Source organism: Lutra lutra, chromosome 7, assembly GCF_902655055.1.
Source record: "Lutra lutra chromosome 7, mLutLut1.2, whole genome shotgun sequence".
Classification (NCBI taxonomy): domain Eukaryota; kingdom Metazoa; phylum Chordata; class Mammalia; order Carnivora; family Mustelidae; genus Lutra; species Lutra lutra.
This window is the reverse complement of record NC_062284.1, coordinates 50844760-50866520: the sequence shown is the minus strand read 5'-3', so window position 1 is coordinate 50866520 and position 21761 is coordinate 50844760. Positions and strand designations below refer to the sequence as shown.

At 41.0% G+C, this 21761-nt stretch overlaps 1 protein-coding gene across 1 annotated transcript in view; it reads left to right on the top strand.

Moving 5' to 3' along the window:
• LOC125105325 (epididymal secretory protein E3-beta-like) overlaps positions 1 to 21761 on the top strand; it is a 164917-nt gene that overhangs the window by 39164 nt on the left and 103992 nt on the right. The window lies entirely within an intron of this gene.

Here is a 21761-nt window from a genome sequence, read left to right as displayed (position 1 = left end):
TCAAGGAGGGGGAAAAGTGCTGGGGGATGAAAAACATTCTTCCCTTATCTAAATACTGAAATATCACAGAAGTAATGGTGTTTTGGAACCGATATTGGAATTAGACACTGAAGGACAGGAGTTTAATATTTGGCTGGGGTGCACCTGGGTGGCTCAGTGGGTTAAGCTGTTATACCTCTGCCTTGGGCTCAGGTCATAATCTCCAGGTGCTTGGTTCAAGCCCCTTTCAGCTCCCTGCTCAAAAGGGAACTTGCTTTTCCCTCTCCTCTTCCCTCCTTTCGCCTTATGCTCATTCTCTCTCTCTGTCTCTCTCAAATAAATAAAATCATGGAAAAAAAAAAAAGAATATGGCTGGGATTAAGAATTTAGGTGCTAGGTGTAGGAGGGAAAATAATTTTCCCTCCACCATTCTAGGTTCTTGGATGAAACACCCCTCCCGTTATAAAAAGGCTGATTAATAAGACAAAAACTATTTTAATTATGTAAAGACATTTGGTAGCCCCATAGAAAATGAGACTAAAAGGCAGCTAGACATCTGAGGCTTACAAATCTCTAGTCTGCTTTCAGAATTTCTCCTGGTCTGCAATTTCTCAAAATAAACAGCTTAATGTAATTCTTGTGCCAAAAAGTCGACCCGTATTTTGGGTCAACATTTTCTGTTACTCTTTATCAGTCAATCAATGACTACAACCCTGTGAGATAGTAGAAAATATGTATTGATTACTGCTTCTGATTTTTGGCACAGAGCTCCTCTTAGGAATTTGCAAGGGTTTGCAAATTCCTAAGTGATAAGACTACCGGGAATATCTTTGTTTTTGGCAGACGCCTGGGTATGGTCCCTGGATGCAGGCTGATCACCAGGAAGATCCAGCCATGATTAAAAGCAAGGCAATTTAGGGGCGCCTGGGTGGCTCCATGGGTTAAGCCTCTGTCCTCGGCTCAGGTCATGAACTAAGGTCCTGGGATTGAGCCCCACATCACACTCCCTGCCCAGCGGGGAGCCTGCTCCCCACCTCTCCACCCCCGCTGCCTGCCTCTTTTCCTACTTGTCATCTCTGTCAAATAAATAAATAAAATCTTAAAAAAAAAAAAGCATGGCAATTTCAGCCTCAGCCCCATCCTCTACATAGGAGAGAGGGGATGGAAATGGAGGCAATAATGATCTTGCCTATGTGATGTAGCCTCTATAAAATCACAAAGTATGGGGTTCAGGGAACTTCCAAGTTGACAAACACATCTATGCTGTGGGAAACAAAGGTGAAAGAAAAAATTAAATTTCCTTACTGCCTACAGCCCACTGACAGGGCCTTGACACAAGTAGAGTGAAATCCTTTAGGAACTCAACTGCCTCAATGTTAATTCATTACTGAGGCCAAAAGGCAATCTTAGCCTGATCTGCAAATTTTCTGTATCTCTACCCTATCCCCAACTACCCCCCAAAGATATCTCATGGCAATCATCCCTCAATCATATGGCCCTCCAATATACATCTTAAGGGTCTCATGACTAAGGTTTTACTAGACAGTAATAAATGACCTTTTCCTAACAATAGCTAGTCCCTTCAGGGTCCTGGAAACCTTGATTCCAAATTCTTTAGAGACTTACCCTATGCCTAACACCCTCCGAACTAGAAAGTGTGTAATCGTCCAATTGTCATGACCCCAGTGTAGCTCTTTCTTTCTGCCTAGGGATTCTTCTTGGTGCTTTAATAAAATCAACTCTTGGCACCAAAGATGTCTCAAGAATTCTTTCTTGACCAGAGGCTTGAAACCCCAACCAATTCCCACATCACAGGATTTTAATAAGAAAATCATTAAAGTGGTTTCATGACCCTATTTCCAAAGACTGATCCTTCTCTATTTTTTCATAATGTGATTTCTCCAGATTCTTCCAAAAAATCTCTACCCCATTTCTACCACCAAAATTATACTAACTCTATAAATATTCTTACACATATTTCCAACCCACCACAAAACCTGATTTATATCCATACTCCTGGTAATGAGTGGGTATGAAGGAGGTACAGAGAGAGAGCTTGGAACACGATCTTTGCTATTCATTCTGTATGGAGAAATTTACTACCCCATTTGTTTTTGTAAACTTTCCTCATTGTATAATTCTTAGATTTTTAAAAAAGATTTTGTTTATTTATTTGTCAGAGAGAGAGAGAGAGCGTGTGCATAAGCAGGAGGAGAGGTAAGCAGAGGGAGAAGAAGGCTCCCAGCTGAGCAAGAGCCAGATGCAAGAGTTGATCCAAGGACCCTGGGATCATGACCTTAGGCGAAGGCAGATGATTAATTCATTTAGCTACCATGGCATACCTGTTCATTTTTGTTTTCTTTTGTTTGTTTGTTTGTTTTTAAGTGGGGCTCAACCTCAAGACCATGAGATCAAGACCTGTGCTGAGTTCAGGAGTCAGATGCTTAATTGACTATGCCACCCAGGCTCTCCTGCATTTTATAATTCTTTAATCCTTCTACTCAAATCTTGAAGAATCCTGGTTTTACCAGCTAGTAGAATGTCCTAAGTCAACTATTGGTACCGAACTCAAATTTGTCTGTGCCCCCATGTGCAGTAAGCCAACATGTGAGACATTGATTTGAAGGCAAAGAAAGCTTTTTTATCATCAGAAGGTTGGCCCAACAAGAAGGCAGGGGATATTTCCAAAGTTGCTTTGCCCTGTTGAGACTAGGAACAGCTTACGTATGTTTGGGGAAGAATGTGAACACTTGAGAGGAGGATAAGGACTTTCTTGCAAGCTTAATGATGGTGGAAGCACCTTGAAACAATCTGGAAGTATGCATTCTGTCAGAAAATGAGGTGTCACTTGGGACATGAGACATCAGGTAATTTTAAGACTAATGTTATCATCTGTTTCCCATCAGATTCTTATCATCAATGTGCAAAGAAATACTCTAAATTGACCCTTCTTTTTCATGCCTATGGGTCTCTTTGTTACCAAACACCAACCTGTCCATGTACCCAATGGGATTAAGAATTTAGGTTCTAGGTGTAGGAGGGAAAATAATTTTCCCTCCACCATTCTAGGTTCTTGGATGAAACACCCCTATTTTTGTGCAGTAGGTCAAATTCTGACACACTGGATTTTAAAAAAATATTTTATTTATTTATTTATTTGATTGAGAGAGAGATCACAAGTAGACAGAGAGGCAGGCAGAGAGAGAGGGAAGAAGCAGGCTCCCTGCCAAGCAGAGAGCCCAATGTGGGGCTTGATCCCAGGACCCTGAGATCACGACCTGAGCTGAAGGCAGAGGCTTTAACCCACAGAGCCACCCAGGCGCCCCTGACACACTGGATTTAAAGCAAGGAAAGCTTTAGAGTCAGGAGGGCAGCCTAAGGAGAAATCAGGGGATCATTCCTAAAGCTGCCTTGCCTTGTTGAACTTAGGGACAACTTACATACATGAAAGGAAGGTGACAGGTTTCCTGGACCTTGCTGGGAGGTCCTTGAAACACTCTGGATGTAAACATCCTTGTGGACAATGAGGCATTATTTGGAACCTAGGATCAGCTGCATCAAGACAGATGTTACTGTCTGGTTCCCATTATGTTTCTACAATAGCTCGGTAGACTCAGTGTAGGGGTAAAAAGACAAAGTTAATGATTGATTGTGCATGGGGTTTAGAGGGAAGTAAATCAGAAGCACCTGGGTGGCTCAGTCAGGGGAGCTTCAGACTCTTGCTTTCAGTTCAGGTATAGTGTCATGGGTGGTGGATGAAGCCCTAATCCAGCTACATGTTTGGTGGAGAGTCTACCTGGGAATCTCTCCCTATGCCCCTCCACCCACACACTCTGTTTCTATCTCATTCTCTCTTCAAATAAATAGATAAATAAATAAATCTTTCAAAGAAAAAAGAGGTACAAAAAACCAGAATTAACTAGGGAACAAAGAAACATAGACCTAAATTAATAATAGTTTTGCTTATGCTTTCAAAACAGGCCCAGGAAGCATATGTTCAACCTCATTTTCACACACAGTTCCCTCTTTGGGATGACCTTACCATCCTCTTCACCTAACTTCTAGTTAATTGTCACAATCAGCTCTGGTGTTGTGGCCTCCTCTCTACTGTATCCTCATCTTCCCCTGGCATCTCCTCCACCACAGCTGGAGAGCTATTGACCATTATTAGCATACAGTGTATTTGTTTACTTATCTGATTGTCAGGTAAATAGTGGGAAAGCTGAGACAAAAATCCAGTTGTACTGGCTCCTAATCCAGGATTTTTTTTTCCACTTCATCACAAAGAGAGTTTTGAAAGTAACCGCTTTTGATTTTTCCCAAAAGTCAGTTGTTGGGAGAAACATTAGAAATTTGGAAATGCATGCTGGCAAAATGAGAGCTCCATCCGGATAATCTGGCTCCCTTGTTATGCTGTTCTAACAGCATCATGAAATGATACAAGAGATTTACTTTCTCTCTTCCCAGACTTTTGAATCACTCTAGTAAGTCAGAATATTAAAAATGTACCAGGTCATTTAGGACTCATTCACTCTTCCTCATGAAAATTTCTTTCATGTTTTCCTTTTAATAAAGGACTTAAAACGCAGGTATCTGAAGAGGCTGTGCTAAGGTTCTTGTGGTGATTTTTTTTCCTCTCCCTTTTTTAATTCTTCAGTTTATAAGCATGCACACACCTTACTATTCTCATATACTCTGGTAAAAACTAATGCCCACCACATCCATGACCACAGCACAGAATCCCTTATCTCATTTACTCCAGAGAGAATGATCTTTCTCAATTCCCATGCCCTTTTCTTCTACCTTTGACTATTTTATTTATTTCTGTTTTTTTTTTTCTTTTCTTTTTTTTTAATATTAACATATAATGTATTATTTGTTTCAGGGGTACATGTCATTCCTCAGTCTTACACAAGACACAGCACTCCCCACAACACATACCCATCACAATGTCTGTCACCAGCCACCCCATCCTTGTCACCCCCTCCACTCCAACAACCCTGAGTTTGTTTCCTAAGTTTCAGAGTCTCTTATGGTTTGTCTCCCTATCTGGTTTTATATTGTTTCATTTTTTCTTCTTTTCCCCTATGATCCACTGTCTTGTTTCTCAAATTCGACATATCAGTGAGATCATAAAATTGTTTTTCTCTGATTAACTTAGTTCGCTTAGCATAGTACCTCTAGTTCTAGCTACATTATTCCAATTGGCAAGATTTCATTTTTTGGTGGCTGCATAATATTACACACACACACACACACACACGCACACATCTATGTTTATATATATATATCACTTCTTCTTTTTCCATTCATCTGTTGATGGACATCTGGGCTCTTTCCATAGTTTGGCTATTGTGGACATTGCTGTTATAAACACTGGGGTGCAGGTGCCCCTTCAGATCACTCCATTTGTATCTTTGCAGTAAATACCCAGTAGTGCAATTGCTGGGTCATAGTGTAGCTCTATTTTCAACGTTTTGAGGAATCTCCATACTGTTTTCCTGAGTGGCTGCACCAGCTTGCATTCCCACCAACAGTGTAAGAGGATTTCCCTTTCTCCACATTCTTGCCAACATCTGTTGTTTCCTGATTTGTCAATTTTAGCCAATCTGATTGGTGAGGTGGTATCTCATTGTGATTTTGATTTCAATTTCCCTGATGCCAACTGATATTGAATGCTTTTCCATGTGTCTGTTGGCCATTTGGATGTCTTCTTTGCAGAAATGTCTGTTCATGTCTTCTGCCATTTATTGACTGGATTATTTGTTCCTTGGGTGTTGAGTTTGATAAGTTCCTTATAGACCATGGATACCAGCCTTTTATCTATAATGTCACTTGCAAATATCTTTGACCATTCCATGGGTTGTCACTTAGTTTTTTTGACTGTTTTCATTGCTGTGCAAAAGCTTTTTATCCTGATGAAGTCCCAAATGTTCATTTTTGCTTTTGTTTCTCTTTCCTTTATAGACATGTCTTAAAAGCGGTGTTGTGGCCAGTGTTGAAGAAGTTACTGTCTATGTTGTCCTCCAGGATTTTGATGGATTCCTGTCTTGCATGTAGGTCTTTCATCCATTTTGAGTTTATCATTATGTATGGTATAAGAGAATTGTCCAGGTTCATTCTTCTGTATGTGGGTGTCCAATTTCCCAGTACCATTTATTGAAGAGACTCTCTTTTCTGTTCGATAGTCTTTTCTGACTTGCTGAAGATTAGTTGACCACAGAGTGGAGGGTCCATTTCTGGGGTCTCTATTCTGTTCCACTTACCTATGTGTCTATTTTTGTGCCAATACCATGTTGTCTTGATGATCACAGCTTTGTAATACAGCTTGAAGTCAGGCATTGAAGTGATGCCCCCAACTTTGGCTTTCTTTTTCAACAATCCTCTTGTGATTCAGGATCTCTTCTTGTTCCATTCAAATTTAGAGATTGTTTGTTCCAGCTCTGTCAAAAATGTCGGTGGTATTTTGATAGGGATTGCATTGAAAGTGTAAATTGCTCTGAGCAGCATAGACATTTTCACAATGTTTGCTCTTCCAGTCTATGAGCCTGGAATGTTTTTCCATCTCTTTCTGTCTTCCTCAATTCCTTTCATAAGTGTTCGAGAGTTTCTAGAGTATAGATCCTTTATCTCTTTGGTTAGGTTTGTTCCTAGGTATCTTATGGTCTTTGGTGCTATTATAAATGTAAGTCATCCCTTTATTTCTCTTTCTTCAATCATATTGCTAGTATATAGAAATGCAACTGATTTCTATGCATTGATTTTGTATCCTGCCATGTTTCTGAACTGCTATATGAGTTCTAGTAATTTGGGGTGGAGTCTTGGGTTTTCCAACTAAAGTTTCAGGTCATCTGCCGGGAGAGAGAGTTTGACTTCTTCTTTGCCAGTTGGAATGCCTTCTATTTCTTTTTGTTGTCTGATTGCTACTGTCTGTCTGAGGCTAGGACTTCTAGTACTGTGTTGAACAAAAGTGGTGAGAGTGGGCATCCCTGTCATGTTCCTTATCTTAGGGGAAAAGCTCTCAGTTTTTCCCCAAGAGAATGACATTTGCTGTGGGATTTTTGTAGATGGATTTTATGATATTGAGGTATGTTCCCCTGTCTGGTCACCTCTGGTGGCTCCCTCCCCCTTTTGTTTATCTTCCGATATCAGTCTGCCTGTCCCACTCTGCTTTACCTGCCCACTGGCGTCTTTTGCTCCTGTAGAGATCCAGATGTGTATAATTCTGATCTCAGGCTGATTTCATGGGTGATCGGAGTTCTTTGGCAGGTAATCAGCTCACTTTAGGGTACAGGTTGAAAAGGCGCCTGCTCCTACTTCCCTGCCCCATCTTGTCCCCCCTTCCCTCTCCCTTTGACTATTTTAAACAAATTGGGGAACAGAGATGTATGCAGACACTAACACCAAAGGAAATGAAGTGTGTGTGTGTGTGTGTGTGTGTGTGTGTGTGTGTGTACTGAAATCATTTGAATTACAGCAGATACAGAAATAAATTTTTAAAAATTCATTTGGTATACATATACATTGTGAAGTCCTCCCTACAATCAGGCTGATTAACAAATCTATCACTTCACATAGGGATTCTTTGTGTGTGTGGTAAGATCACCTAGGAGTTACCCTAACAAATTTCAAGACTATAGTACTGTATTGCCACCTGTTAAGAAAACTTAACTGAGTAAATCGTTTTTAAATAATTTTCTTTTTCTTAAGTTCTTCTTCTTTTTTTTTTTTTAGTAATCATACACCCAAGTGGGGCTCAAAACGACAACCTGAGATCAAGAGTCACATGCTCCTCTGACTGAGACAGTCAGCGACTCTTTAACTAGGAAAATTTTTAAGATCTTATTGGCTTTATTCAATGATTCATGGATCAGGCAGCATCCAATACAGCAGAGAAAAAGGAGCTCCAAAGAGCTGTACAAAATGAAAGACTTTCATAGGCAGGAAGAAGCAGGAGCAAGGATGTTATACTAGGCAAAAAAGCAGATCAGTTCTTGCAAAGTTACTTTTCTTTAGGGAATGGCAGGGATCTATCTACCAGGCAGATTAAATAGTGCTGAACAAGCAAGTCCTGCTTTCTGGGAAAGGCAAACTGTAGTTAAGTCTCAATTTGATGATATGGGGCTTAGCCGAAGCAACTCCATTTTGAGTTTTACATACCTATAGTCACTATGCTACACATCAGATCTCCAGAATTTATTCAGTTGCTAACCTGAAATTTGATCATTTCCCATTTCCCCTACCTCCAAGGCCTAGTAACCACCACAGTACTCTATGCTTCTATGAGTCTGACTATTATAGATTCCACATATAGGTGAGTTCATACAGAATTTGTCTTTCAGTGTCTGACTTATTTCACTCAACATAATGTCCACCAGGTCCATCCATGTTGTCCAAAATCACAGGATGTCCTTCTCTTTTAAGGCTGCATAACATTCCATTGTATGTTTTTACCATTTTTTCTTTAGCCATTCACCATCACTAACCATCAGGGAAATGCAAATCAAACTGCAATGAGATATCATCACACATCTGATAAAGGATGGCTATCATTTAAAAAAAAAAGAGATAAGAAGTGGTGTAAGTGTAGTGTTAAATGCCTGACAATAAGCTTTTGATTGCCAAGGCATCTTTTTCAAAGACATTCTTCTCAAATACTCACATTGCTGGCTCTACAGCTAGCTAAGGAGGGATGCCATCCCACCCATGATGCACCCCCTTTGGTTCTGGGTCACCTAGATGACTGACCATTTGTGTGACCCCCTTTTTCCTATGCTTTCATTCCCACTCTTATGTTTTTAAATTCACCAATAAAAAGTGAAACCTCGGAGGAGTCAAGATGGCGGAGAAGTAGCAGGCTGAGACTACTTCGGGTAGCGGGAGATCAGCTAAATAGCTTATCTAAAGATTGCAAACACCTACAAATCCAACGGGAGATTGAACAGAAGAAGAACAGCAATTCCAGAAACAGAAAATCAACCACTTTCTGCAAGGTAGGACTGGCGGAGAAGTGAATCCAAAGCGACGGGAAGATAGACCGCGGGGGGAGGGGCCGGCTCCCGGCGAGCGGCGGAGCAACGGAGCAAAATCAGGACTTTTAAAAGTCTGTTCCGCTGAGGGACATCGCTCCAGAGGCTTAACTGGGGTGAAGCCCAGGCGGGGTCAGCGCGGCCTCAGGTCCCGCAGTGTCGCAGAGCTTACCGGTATTAGAACGGGGAAGCCGGCTGCAGAGACAGAGCCGAGGAGTGACTCTCAGCTCGGGGTTGCCTTGAACCGGTCGCAGGCTCGGTCAGCTCGGAGCGCGGCCGGAGGCCAGGGTGACGGGAGTCATTTGGCGCTGTTCTCTGGGGGCGCACTGAGGAGTGGGGCCCCGGGCTCTCGGCTCCTCAGGGCCGGAGACCGGGAGGCCGCCATCTTTATTCCCGTCCTCCGGACTCTACGGAAAGCGCTCAGGGAACAAAAGCTCCCGAAAGCGAACCCGAGCGGATGACTCAGCGCGGCCCCGGGTAAGGGCGGTGCAACTCCGCCTGGGGCAAAGACGCTTGAGAATCACTACAACGGGCCCCTCCCCCAGAAGATCTACGGGAAACCCAGCCAGGACCAAGTTCACCTACCAAGGAGAAAGGCGGAATTCCAGAGGAGAAGAAAGCAAAGCACGGAACTCATGGCTTTCTCCCCATGATTTTTTAGCCTTGCAGTTAATTTAATTTTTTTTTCTTTTTCAATTTTTTTTTCTTTTTCTCTTCTTCTGCTAAATTTTTTTTAACTTTTACCGTTTTCTTTTTTTAACGTTTTTTAAATAGTTTATCTAATATATATATATTTTTTCCTCTTTTTATATTTTTTCTTTATCGGCTTTCTTTTTTTTAATAGTTTTTTTTTTCTTTCTTTCTGAACCCCTTTTTATCCCCTTTCTCCCCCCTCACAATTCAGGATCTCTTCTGATTTGGCTAAAGCATATTTTCCTGGGGTTGTTGCCACCCTTTTAGTATTTTACTTGCTCCTTCATAAACTCTTATCTGGACAAAATGACAAGGCGGAAAAATTCACAACAAAAAAAAGAACAAGAGGCAATACCAAAGGCTAGGGACCTAATCAATACAGACATTGGTAATATGTCAGATATAGAGTTCAGAATGATGATTCTCAAGGTTCTAGCCGGGCTTGAAAAAGGCATGGAAGATATTAAAGCAACCCTCTCAGGAGATATAACAGCCCTTTCTGGAGAAATAAAAGAACTAAAATCTAACCAAGTTGAAATCAAAAAAGCTATTAATGAGGTGCAATCAAAAATGGAGGCTCTGACTGCTAGGATAAATGAGACAGAAGAAAGAATTAGCGATATAGAAGACCAAATGACAGAGAATAAAGAAGCTGAGCAAAAGAGGGACAAACAGCTACTGGACCACGAGGGGAGAATTCGAGAGATAAGTGACACCATAAGACGAAACAACATTAGAATCATTGGGATTCCAGAAGAAGAGGAAACAGAGAGGGGAGCAGAAGGTATATTGGAGAGAATTATTGGAGAGAATTTCCCCAATATGGCAAAGGGAACAAGCATCAAAATCCAGGAGGTTCAGAGAACCCCCCTCAAAATCAATAAGAATAGGTCTACACCCCGTCACCTAATAGTAAAATTGACAAGTCTTAGTGACAAAGAAAAGATCCTGAAAGCAGCCCGGGAAAAGAAGTCTGTAACGTACAATGGTAAAAATATTAGATTGGCAGCAGACTTATCCACAGAGACCTGGCAGGCCAGAAAGAGCTGGCATGATATATTCAGAGTACTAAATGAGAAAAACATGCAGCCAAGAATACTATATCCAGCTAGGCTATCATTGAAAATAGACGGAGAGATTAAAAGCTTCCAGGACAAACAAAAACTGAAAGAATTTGCAATTACCAAACCAGCTCTACAGGAAATATTGAAAGGGGTCCTCTAAGCAAAGAGAGACCCTCAAAGTAGTAGATCAGAAAGAAACAGAGACAATATACAATAACAGTCACCTTACAGGCAATACAATGGCACTAAATTCATATCTCTCAATACTTACCCTGAATGTTAATGGGCTAAATGCCCCAATCAAAAGACACAGGGTATCAGAATGGATAAAAAAACAAAACCCATCTATATGTTGCCTACAAGAAACTCATCTTAAACCCGAAGACACCTCCAGGTTTAAAGTGAGGGGGTGGAAAAGAATTTACCATGCTAATGGACATCAGAAGAAAGCAGGAGTGGCAATCCTTATATCAGATCAATTAGATTTTAGGCCAAAGACTATAATAAGAGATGAGGAAGGACACTATATCATACTCAAAGGAACTGTCCAACAAGAAGATCTAACAATTTTAAATATCTATGCCCCTAACGTGGGAGCAGCCAACTATATAAACCAATTAATAACAAAATCAAAGAAACACATCGACAAGAATACAATAATAGTAGGGGATTTTAACACTCCCCTCACTGAAATGGACAGATCATCCAAGCAAAAGATCAACAAGGAAATCAAGGCCTTAAATGACACACTGGACCAGATGGACATCACAGATATATTCAGAACATTTCATCCCAAAGCAACAGAATACACATTCTTCTCTAGTGCACATGGAACATTCTCCAGAATAGATCACATTCTTGGTCCTAAATCAAGTCTCAACCGGTATCAAAAGATTGGGATCATTCCCTGCATATTTTCAGACCACAATGCTCTAAAGCTAGAACTCAATCACAAGAGGAAATTTGGAAAGAACCCAAATACATGGAGACTAAACAGCATCCTTCTAAAGAATGAATGGGTCAACCAGGAAATCAAAGAAGAATTGAAAAAATTTATGGAAACAAATGATAATGAAAACACAACGGTTCAGAATCTGTGGGACACAACAAAGGCAGTCCTGAGAGGAAAATATATAGCGGTACAAGCCTTTCTCAAGAAACAAGAAAGGTCTCAGGTACACAACCTAACCCTACACCTAAAGGAGCTGGAGAAAGAACAAGAAAGAAACCCTAAACCCAGCAGGAGAAGAGAAATCATAAAGATCAGAGCAGAAATCAATGAAATAGAAACCAAAAAAACAATAGAACAAATCAACGAAACTAGGAGCTGGTTCTTTGAAAGAATTAATAAGATTGATAAACCCCTGGCCAGACTTATCAAAAAGAAAAGAGAGAGGACCCAAATAAATAAAATCATGAATGAAAGAGGAGAGATCACAACGAACACCAAAGAAATACAGACAATTATAAGAACATACTATGAGCAACTCTACGCCAACAAATTTGACAATCTGGAAGAAATGGATGCATTCCTAGAGACATATAAACTACCACAACTGAACCAGGAAGAAATAGAAAGCCTGAACAGACCCATAACCAGTAAGGAGATTGAAACAGTCATCAAAAATCTCCAAACAAACAAAAGCCCAGGACCAGACGGCTTCCCGGGGGAATTCTACCAAACATTTAAAGAAGAACTAATTCCTATTCTCCTGAAACTGTTCCAAAAAATAGCAATAGAAGGAAAACTTCCAAACTCATTTTATGAGGCCAGCATCACCTTGATCCCAAAACCAGACAAGGATCCCAACAAAAAAGAGAACTACAGACCAATATCCTTGATGAACACAGATGCAAAAATTCTCGCCAAAATACTAGCCAATAGGATTCAACAGTACATTAAAAGGATTATTCACCACGACCAAGTGGGATTTATTCCAGGGCTGCAAGGCTGGTTCAACATCCGCAAATCAATCAATGTGATACAACACATTAATAAAAGAAAGAACAAGAACCATATGATACTCTCCATAGATGCTGAAAAAGCATTTGACAAAGTATAGCATCCCTTCCTGATCAAAACTCTTCAAAGTGTAGGGATAGACGGCACATACCTCAATATTATCAAAGCCATCTATGAAAAACCCACCGCGAATATCATTCTCAATGGAGAAAAACTGAAAGCTTTTCCGCTAAGGTCAGGAACACGGCAGGGATGTCCGTTATCACCACTGCTATTCAACATAGTACTAGAAGTCCTAGCCTCAGCAATCAGACAACAAAAGGAAATTAAAGGCATCCAAATCGGCAAAGAAGAAGTCAAACTATCACTCTTCGCAGATGATATGATACTCTATGTGGAAAACCCAAAAGACTCCACTCCAAAACTGCTAGAACTTGTACAGGAATTCAGTAAAGTGTCAGGATATAAAATCAATGCACAGAAATCAGTTGCATTTCTCTACACCAACAACAAGACAGAAGAAAGAGAAATTAAGGAGTCCATCCCATTTACAATTGCACCCAAAACTATAAGATACCTAGGAATAAACCTAACCAAAGAGACTAAGAATCTATACTCAGAAAACTATAAAGTACTCATGAAAGAAATTGAGGAAGACACAAAGAAATGGAAAAATGTTCCATGCTCCTGGATTGGAAGAATAAATATTGTGAAAATGTCTATGCTACCTAAAGCAATCTACACATTTAATGCAATTCCTATCAAAGTACCATCCATTTTTTTCAAAGAAATGGAACAAATAATCCTAAAATTTATATGGAACCAGAAAAGACCTCGAATAGCCAAAGGAATATTGAAAAAGAAAGCCAAAGTTGGTGGCATCACAATTCCGGACTTCAAGCTCTATTACAAAGCTGTCATCATCAAGACAGCATGGTACTGGCACAAAAACAGACACATAGATCAATGGAACAGAATAGAGAGCCCAGAAATGGACCCTCAACTCTATGGTCAACTCATCTTCGACAAAGCAGGAAAGAATGTCCAATGGAACAAAGACAGCCTCTTCAATAAATGGTGTTGGGAAAATTGGACAGCCACATGCAGAAAAATGAAATTGGATCATTTCCTTACACCACACACAAAAATAGACTCCAAATGGATGAAGGATCTCAATGTGAGAAAGGAATCCATCAAAATACTCGAGGAGAACACAGGCAGCAACCTCTTCGACGTCAGCTGCAGCAACATCTTCCTAGGAACATCACCAAAGGCAAGGGAAGCAAGGGCAAAAATGAACTTTTGGGATTTTATCAAGATCAAAAGCTTTTGCACAGCAAAGGAAACAGTGAACAAAACCAAAAGACAACTGACAGAATGGGAGAAGATATTTGCAAATGACATATCAGATAAAGGGCTAGTGTCCAAAATCTATAAAGAACTTAGCAAACTCAACACCCAAAGAACAAATAATCCAATCAAGAAATGGGCAGAGGACATGAACAGACATTTCTGCAAAGAAGACATCCAGATGGCCAACAGACACATGAAAAAGTGCTCCATATCACTCGGCATCAGGGAAATACAAATCAAAACCACCATGAGATATCACCTCACACCAGTCAGAATGGCTAAAATTAACAAGTCAGGAAATGACAGATGCTGGCGAGGATGCGGAGAAAGGGGAACCCTCCTACACTATTGGTGGGAATGCAAGCTGGTGCAACCACTCTGGAAAACAGCATGGAGGTTCCTCAAAATGTTGAAAATAGAACTACCCTATGACCCTGCAATTGCACTGCTGGGTATTTACCCTAAAGATACAAACGTAGTGATCCGAAGGGGCACATGCACCCGAATGTTTATAGCAGCAATGTCTACAATAGCCAAACTATGGAAAGAACCTAGATGTCCATCTACAGACGAATGGATAAAGAAGATGTGGTATATATACACAATGGAATACTATGCAGCCATCAAAAGAAATGAAATCTTGCCATTTGCGACGACGTGGATGGAACTAGAGCGTATCATGCTTAGCGAAATAAGTCAATCGGAGAAAGACAACTATCATATGATCTCCCTGATATGAGGGAGAGGAGATGCAACATGGGGGGTCGAGGGGGTAGGAGAAGAGTAAATGAAACAAGATGGGATTGGTAGGGAGACAAACCATAAGTGACTCTTAATCTCACAAAACAAACTGAGGGTTGATGGGGGGAGGGGGTTGGGAGAGGGGGTGGGGTTATGGATATCGGGGAGGGTATATGCTATGGTGAGTGTTGTGAAGTGTGTAAACCTGGCGATTCGCAGACCTGTACCCCTGGGGATAAAAATATATGTTTATAAAGCTGTAAAAAAAAAAAAAAAAAAAAAAAGAAAGGATGAATCCCCAGGTTTTGTAGCAACATGGACGGGACTGGAAGAGATTATGCTGAGTGAAATAAGTCAAGCAGAGAGAGTCAATTATCATATGGTTTCACTTATTTGTGGAGCATAACAAATAGCATGGAGGACAAGGGGAGATGGAGAGGAGAGGGGAGTTGAGGGAAATTGAAAGGGGAGGTGAACCATGAGAGACTATGGACTCTGAAAAACGATCTGAGAATTTTGAAGGGGTGGGGGGTGGGAGGTTGGGGGCACCAGGTGGTGGGTATTGTAGAGGGCACGGATTGCATGGAGCACTGGGTGTGGTGCAAAAATAATGAATACTGTTATGCTGAAAAAAAATAAAAAAAATTAAAAAAAAAAAAGTGAAACCTCAAAATCCTGGGGATCCCACCCTTGACTCCAATAAAGGTAGAGCCCCAAGTCTGTGCACTCTTTTTCTACTCAAGACATCACTGTGTGGCTTTGGCTGGGCCATATACCCTCCTGACCATATGAGGCTTATTAGCCTCATTTTTTCAAAACTCCCTGAGGGTTGTTGCTGAGGTGTATCTTGCAAACAAACTAAGAGCCTCAAGGGTGGGTCCAGCCACAAGATCAGCTCTGAGTGGGAAAACGTCTGTGGGGCTAACCACGAATAGTGCGGGCAATGTACAGGCCATAGTTGATGGCATCACTCTCCAATATTGAGGCTAACACAAGACAGTGAGGATACTGAGAAAAGAGAACCCTGGTACACTATTGGTGGGAATGTAAATTGGTGCAGCCATTATGGAAACCAGTATGGAGATTCCTCCAAAAATGAAACATAGAAGTACTGGGGCACCTAGGTGGTTCAGTCAATTAAGTGTCTGACTCTTGATTTTGGCTCAGGTCATGTTCTCAGGGTTGGGAGATCAAGCCCCATATTGAACTCTATGCTCATTGGGGAGTTTGCTTGGGATTCTTCCTCTCTCTCAGTCTCTTGCTATGCCTCTCCTGCACCCCAAACAAGCATACAAATCTTTAAAAAATATTGAACTACCATATGATCCAGAAATCCCACTTCAGGGGGTTTATACAAAGGAATTGAAATAAAGATCTCAAAGGGATATTCACACCCCTATGTTCAATGAGGCATTGTTCACAGTAGCTAGATAGGGAAATAACAAAAAAGACTACCAACAGAAAGAAATCTCTCTTTTTTACGTTGTATTTATTTAAGTCACCTCTACATCAATGTGGGGATTAAACTCACGACCCCGTGATCAAGAGTTGTACACTCTCCAGAATAAGCCAGCCAGGTGCCCCCAGAACTGAAGGAATTGTTAAATCTCAGTGGCAGGTTAGTGAAAATAAAGATGTTAATTTTTTTCCGTCCTGTGAAAATTAATAAATGGAAACCTGGTTTAGAGTGGCTGTGTGGCCAGCAGGGGGCGCTCTATTGCCCTACCACTCACACCAATTACAGCTCCAAGGGACAAGACTACATTGCAAGGCAAACTACTGTACTAGCCCAGCAGAAAGATAGGCTTCCCCATCCTGCTACTAACACTCCAGCTGAGTCTGTCACAATCCAGCCAAAGCAAATCTACCACACTTCCAATTCCCTGTTTACGCCACTGGACTTTCTGTTTTGTTTTTGTTTTTGTTTACTTTCTGTTTATAACAGCCTTCCAAACTTCTTCCTTTCCTCTAGAAAAAGTGTTCTTCTTCTTTGTTTGGGCATTTGCCTACACTTTTGCTGTAGCTTGCTTGTCCCTGATTCTCTGCTATTCCTGAATAAGCCCACTTTTGGTGGTAAAATAACTGGCAGTTTATTTTTGAGGTTAATACTCCATACTGGTTCATGACTCTATCAATTCTTTCCATGGAGTCCTTGGAAGCCCATCGATTCTAGGTTCAGACACCCTAAGACATTATTATAGTCTGCATGAAGACATTTAACTTTTATTATGGTTTTCAGAAACAGTTGTACCAAAACGCTGAAAAAAATTGAGTGATGGTTAACAAAAGGAAATATTAAAGAATTAATAGAAAGGAGTTAAATCAAGGAAATTGTTTAAGGAAAGAATAGAAGTAACAAACTATTTTAAATTTATATTCAAGGGATAATATCTCTTTAGGAACTCAAATTAGAAGCTGTAACCCAAGCAGCGTCTGTTACAGAGGAAGGAGACCCACTAAACAGCTCTCAAAATCAAGGGTTAACTGACTTACCTGGGCTGCTTTGGTAGTTGATTTCTGCAGAGATAAAGGGATATGTTCCTACCAGTCAGTTTAGGGTGCTTCCTAATGACTTCACTTCGGAGAAGCCTTAGAGCTTATGGCTGAGCTCAGAGTTGAATTGTTGGATGTCTGCTTTGGGTTCACAATCATTTGTCTTCCATCTCAAAAGTAGAATACCATACTTATTTTAGAAACACTAGGTTAACCAGTTAAAACTGGCAATGACTGGGGTAGAGCAACCTTATGATGATATTATGAAGAATATAGATCTACATTAACAACTTATTGTTTACAAAACTACTCTCACATGCATTGCTTCCTTTGATTCTCAAAATTCCTCGCCGAAGTCTTATAATAAATACACTGTGAAATAGGATGCCTTGGACACCTGTGGACCTCTCTCTGAGCTTGCCCCTTCACAGGTCAGCCCTCCTGGCTTCTCCCTGCTGCCTCTCTCTGCACTCACAGTCACTACCTGATTTAGGTCTTCAGTGGCTCCCATGAACTTGTTAGGAAGGGCTGTGGATATGTGGCCACATGATGGACATCTTAATTTTTCTCAGAGTCATCTTTCAAGTCTTCCAAACCCAGGTGCCCAGAATTCCTGTCTTTTTACCCTCCTCCTTCACCCCAAATTCCAGAGGGTCATTGGATTTATGGAGTGAGATCTGAGACAACTTGTAGAGAGCAAGATGGAGTCTCTCATGTCAAGTGGGACCCTCTGTCAAGCCATGACACAGTAGTTAAAGGTAGTGCAGTTAGGAGATATTCCCTGGGACCAGTGTCAGCTGACATCCCAGAACTAATAAGGAGCAGAACCAGAAAAGGTCTGCAGGAGCCTGAAACCATTTCAATCCCCTTAGAAAGGGGAGGATTAGACGGCGAACTGTCAGACTCTTCAGATCTTAACCCCCTATGTCAGAGACCACATAAAAAGGCAACTGCCTCCAACGGTTCTACGCTATTAATCTCCAGACAGAACTGAGATTCTTCCCTGCTGGAACAGAGGAAGCAGTGAGTGCCCAGAGCTGACCAGGACATGACCAAGGCCTTATCTCAACTGTGCACCCACAAACTGACTTTGAGTTTGGTTCGTTAACTTACTACATCCTTCTGTTATCTCCCTTGTGCTGCGGTTTGTCTTGTGTCCTGCTCTGTGTGCTGTGTAAGAAGCCAAGTTGAATCACATGGTGAAATTCAATTGAGTTTGGAACACTTAACCTGCTTTCTAATTGTGCTTTAACTTTGCTTTACGATTGACTAAAGCTGACAATGGAAAGACACAACTAATGTGAACTCCTTCATAACGTGGTCATGATACAGCCCCCATTCAGTCTATCAGCATATGAGTCCCTGTTATTCAAGGAATGCTTGACTTGAGCTGGGTTTTGAGGTGCACCAGAGTTTTTGTATAGAAACACCAATGAGTTTCTATAAATACCAGTATTTCTCTTTTTCTTTTTTTAAAAATTTTTTTAAAGATTTTATTTATTTATTTGACAGATGGAGATCACATGTAGGCAGAGAAGCAGGCAGAGAGAGAGGAGGAAGCAGGCTCCCTGCTGAGCAGAGAGCCTGATGCAGGGCTGGATCCCAGGACCCTGGGATCATGACCTGACCCGATGCAGAGGCTTTAACCTACTGAGCCACCCAGGTGCCCCCCAGTATTTCTCTTTCTAATCCTGTTGACATATTTCCCAACCAAGGAGAGAATCAAGAGACTATACTCCAGTATGGCATTGTTACTAACATGCTTTGAAGAGAAGTTCTGGGTATTATCTGAACATTCTGACTAAAAAACAGAAAAGAACAATTGCCCTCTGCCCTCTGTGAAAGCTGAAAGAAAATAAAGTCATCAATAGGTTGTCTCACTGCCTCAGTTGGTAGAGCATATGACTCATGATCTTTGGTCATGTGTTTGAGCCCCAGGATGTGGGTAGAGTTTACTCCAAAACAAGAAATAAATATAGTTACTTATGTCAAGGGGGTTTAAAATGGAGCAGAGAGGTCATTAAGGAGGTGGTCCTTACGCACACCCTCACTGGGTGGCCTCATGAAGTTTGAACTGGGCTAAACCTTAAAGACTCTAAAGACTACAGAACACCTGCATTTTGCTACAGTATCCATTGGACTTTGCATTGTGATCACCTTAGCTACCAATTATGTTTATTCAAGATTAGTTTTCTGGCACCAACACCCATCAACATTCTTTGTAAATAATGTACAAAGGCATTCTCCTTAGGGTGCCTGGGTGGTTTTTCAATTAAGAGTCTGCCTTTGGGTCCTGGGATGGAGTCCTAAGTCTGGTTCCCTGGTCAGTAGTTTGTCTGATTCTCCCTCTGCCCCTCTCCTCATTCAGATGAGCTCCTTCTCTCTCTCTCTCTCTCAAGTAAATAAATAAAATATTAAAGAAAAAAAAGCATTCCTCTTTTCTATCCACAAACCCCTGTTATTTGGTCTCTAGTTGGACAGTATTTGGGTTTTATAATCAGTATACACCAATTTACAATTCTTGATGTCAAATAAACAGTATGTCTCCTTACAATTTTTGGTGGATACCTTCTAGGTTCTTTTATTACCACTGTAATAAAATCAGATTGAGAAAGAAAAACAAAGAGCATACATCTCCTGTATGTATGTATACTGGAGATATCCAGAAAAACTGAATAAAATGTCCCTAAATGGCTCAAGGCACCACCTTGAATATCATCTTCAGCTAAGGACAAAAGGAAGATGTTGGAATGAGGGTGGGGTGGCCAATTATGGAGGCTGCCAGGAAAAACCCAGCAAACAATGGTCATATTTGTCAAGTATATTTACGTCCATGGCTTCTCCATTTATAAGAGGTTTTCCCTCTTTCTTTCTTTCTTTATGTTGATAAGAGTTTCTTGTGATTTGTAGAGTCATGCTCCTCTTTCTGATACTAGGAGGGAGATAGACTTAAAATGGAAATTTCCTTTATTAATGGAAATGTTCCTATAAAAAGGCTAACTTCCACTCTGGTTTCAGAGCTTCTCCTGTGTTGGTGTTTTCTTAAAAATCACCAGCTCAAAATCATCCTTATGCCCAAGAGGTAACACTTGGAGTGGCAAACTCTGCTACCCTTCATGACTATCCGATAATAAGGTGGCCCCGTGAGAAACTCAACCAAGGTGGCTTAGGTGAATTGATAGGAACACATTCAAGGATCCCACAAAGTCAGGAACTATCCACAAGTCAGAAACTATTGCATCTTCATCTATACTTTTTGGCATGAAATTGAGCATATTTGCCTCAGGAAGTGGAGAGACCATTACAGAAATGTATACATATGGGCCCAGCATCCCTTCAAAATACTCCACTGCTACCAGGAGGGTAACCAAAAGAGATACAGAGAGCACAGCAGCTACACTGAATTCCACTATGGCTTGAATGGGTATGTCGATGGCATAGAGGGCATCCAGTTGTTAGACATCAAAAAATAGAAATCTACCCATGTCCAGAGGTTCGAGTGGAGTGTCCAATACTTCCCAAGCTGAGCCCCTGCCTCCATCAACAGCCCTTGCTACTCTATCCTTTGCATTTATGTGCCAACATTTTCCAACTAGTTAGAGTAATGCATCATTACATTCTTTCTTCCTATCAAAACCACTCACAGTTTCTCTTCCTGGAGTACTCCTGTGCCCTCATGTATCTGATCTCCTTGTACAGTTTTTTTTTTAAAGATTTTATTTATTTATTTGACAGACAGAGATCACAAGTAGGCAGAGAGGCAGACAGAGAGAGAGGGGGAAGCAGGCTTCCCGCTGAGATGAGATCCTGATGCGGGGCTCGATTCCAGGACTCTGAGATCATGACCTGATCCGAAGGCAGAGGCTTAACCCACTGAGCCACCCAGGTGCCCCTCCATGTACAGTTTTTTAAGATTAAGTTCTATATGGCTTCTCTGTTTTACTGAACCAGGGATATTCCTGATTGTGAATCTCCTTATACTGACCCATCCTGAATGGTCTTCCTTCCTTAAATGAATTATGTCACTTCAATATGTTATATGTTGTGTGATTGGTGGAGGTGTCCCAGGGTGTGTGATACAGATTGTGCTGGGATATGTTGGGTGCACAGTGTAGGTTGAAGGTGTGTATTATTGAACTCATTCCTTAAACATGTCTCTAAGGAAACACATGCATTTTATTTTATTTTTTTAATTTCTTTTCAGCGTAACAGAATTCATTGTTTATGCACCACACCCAGTGCTCCATGCAATGTGTGCCCTCCATAATACCCACCACCTGGTTCCCCCAATCTCCCACCCCCGCTTCAAAACCCTCAAGTTGTTTTTCAGAGTCCATAGTCTCTCATGTTTCATCTCCCCTTCCAATTTCCCTCAACTCCCTTCTCCTCTCCATCTCCCCATGTCCTCCTGTTATTTGTTATGCTCCACAAATAAGTGAAACCATA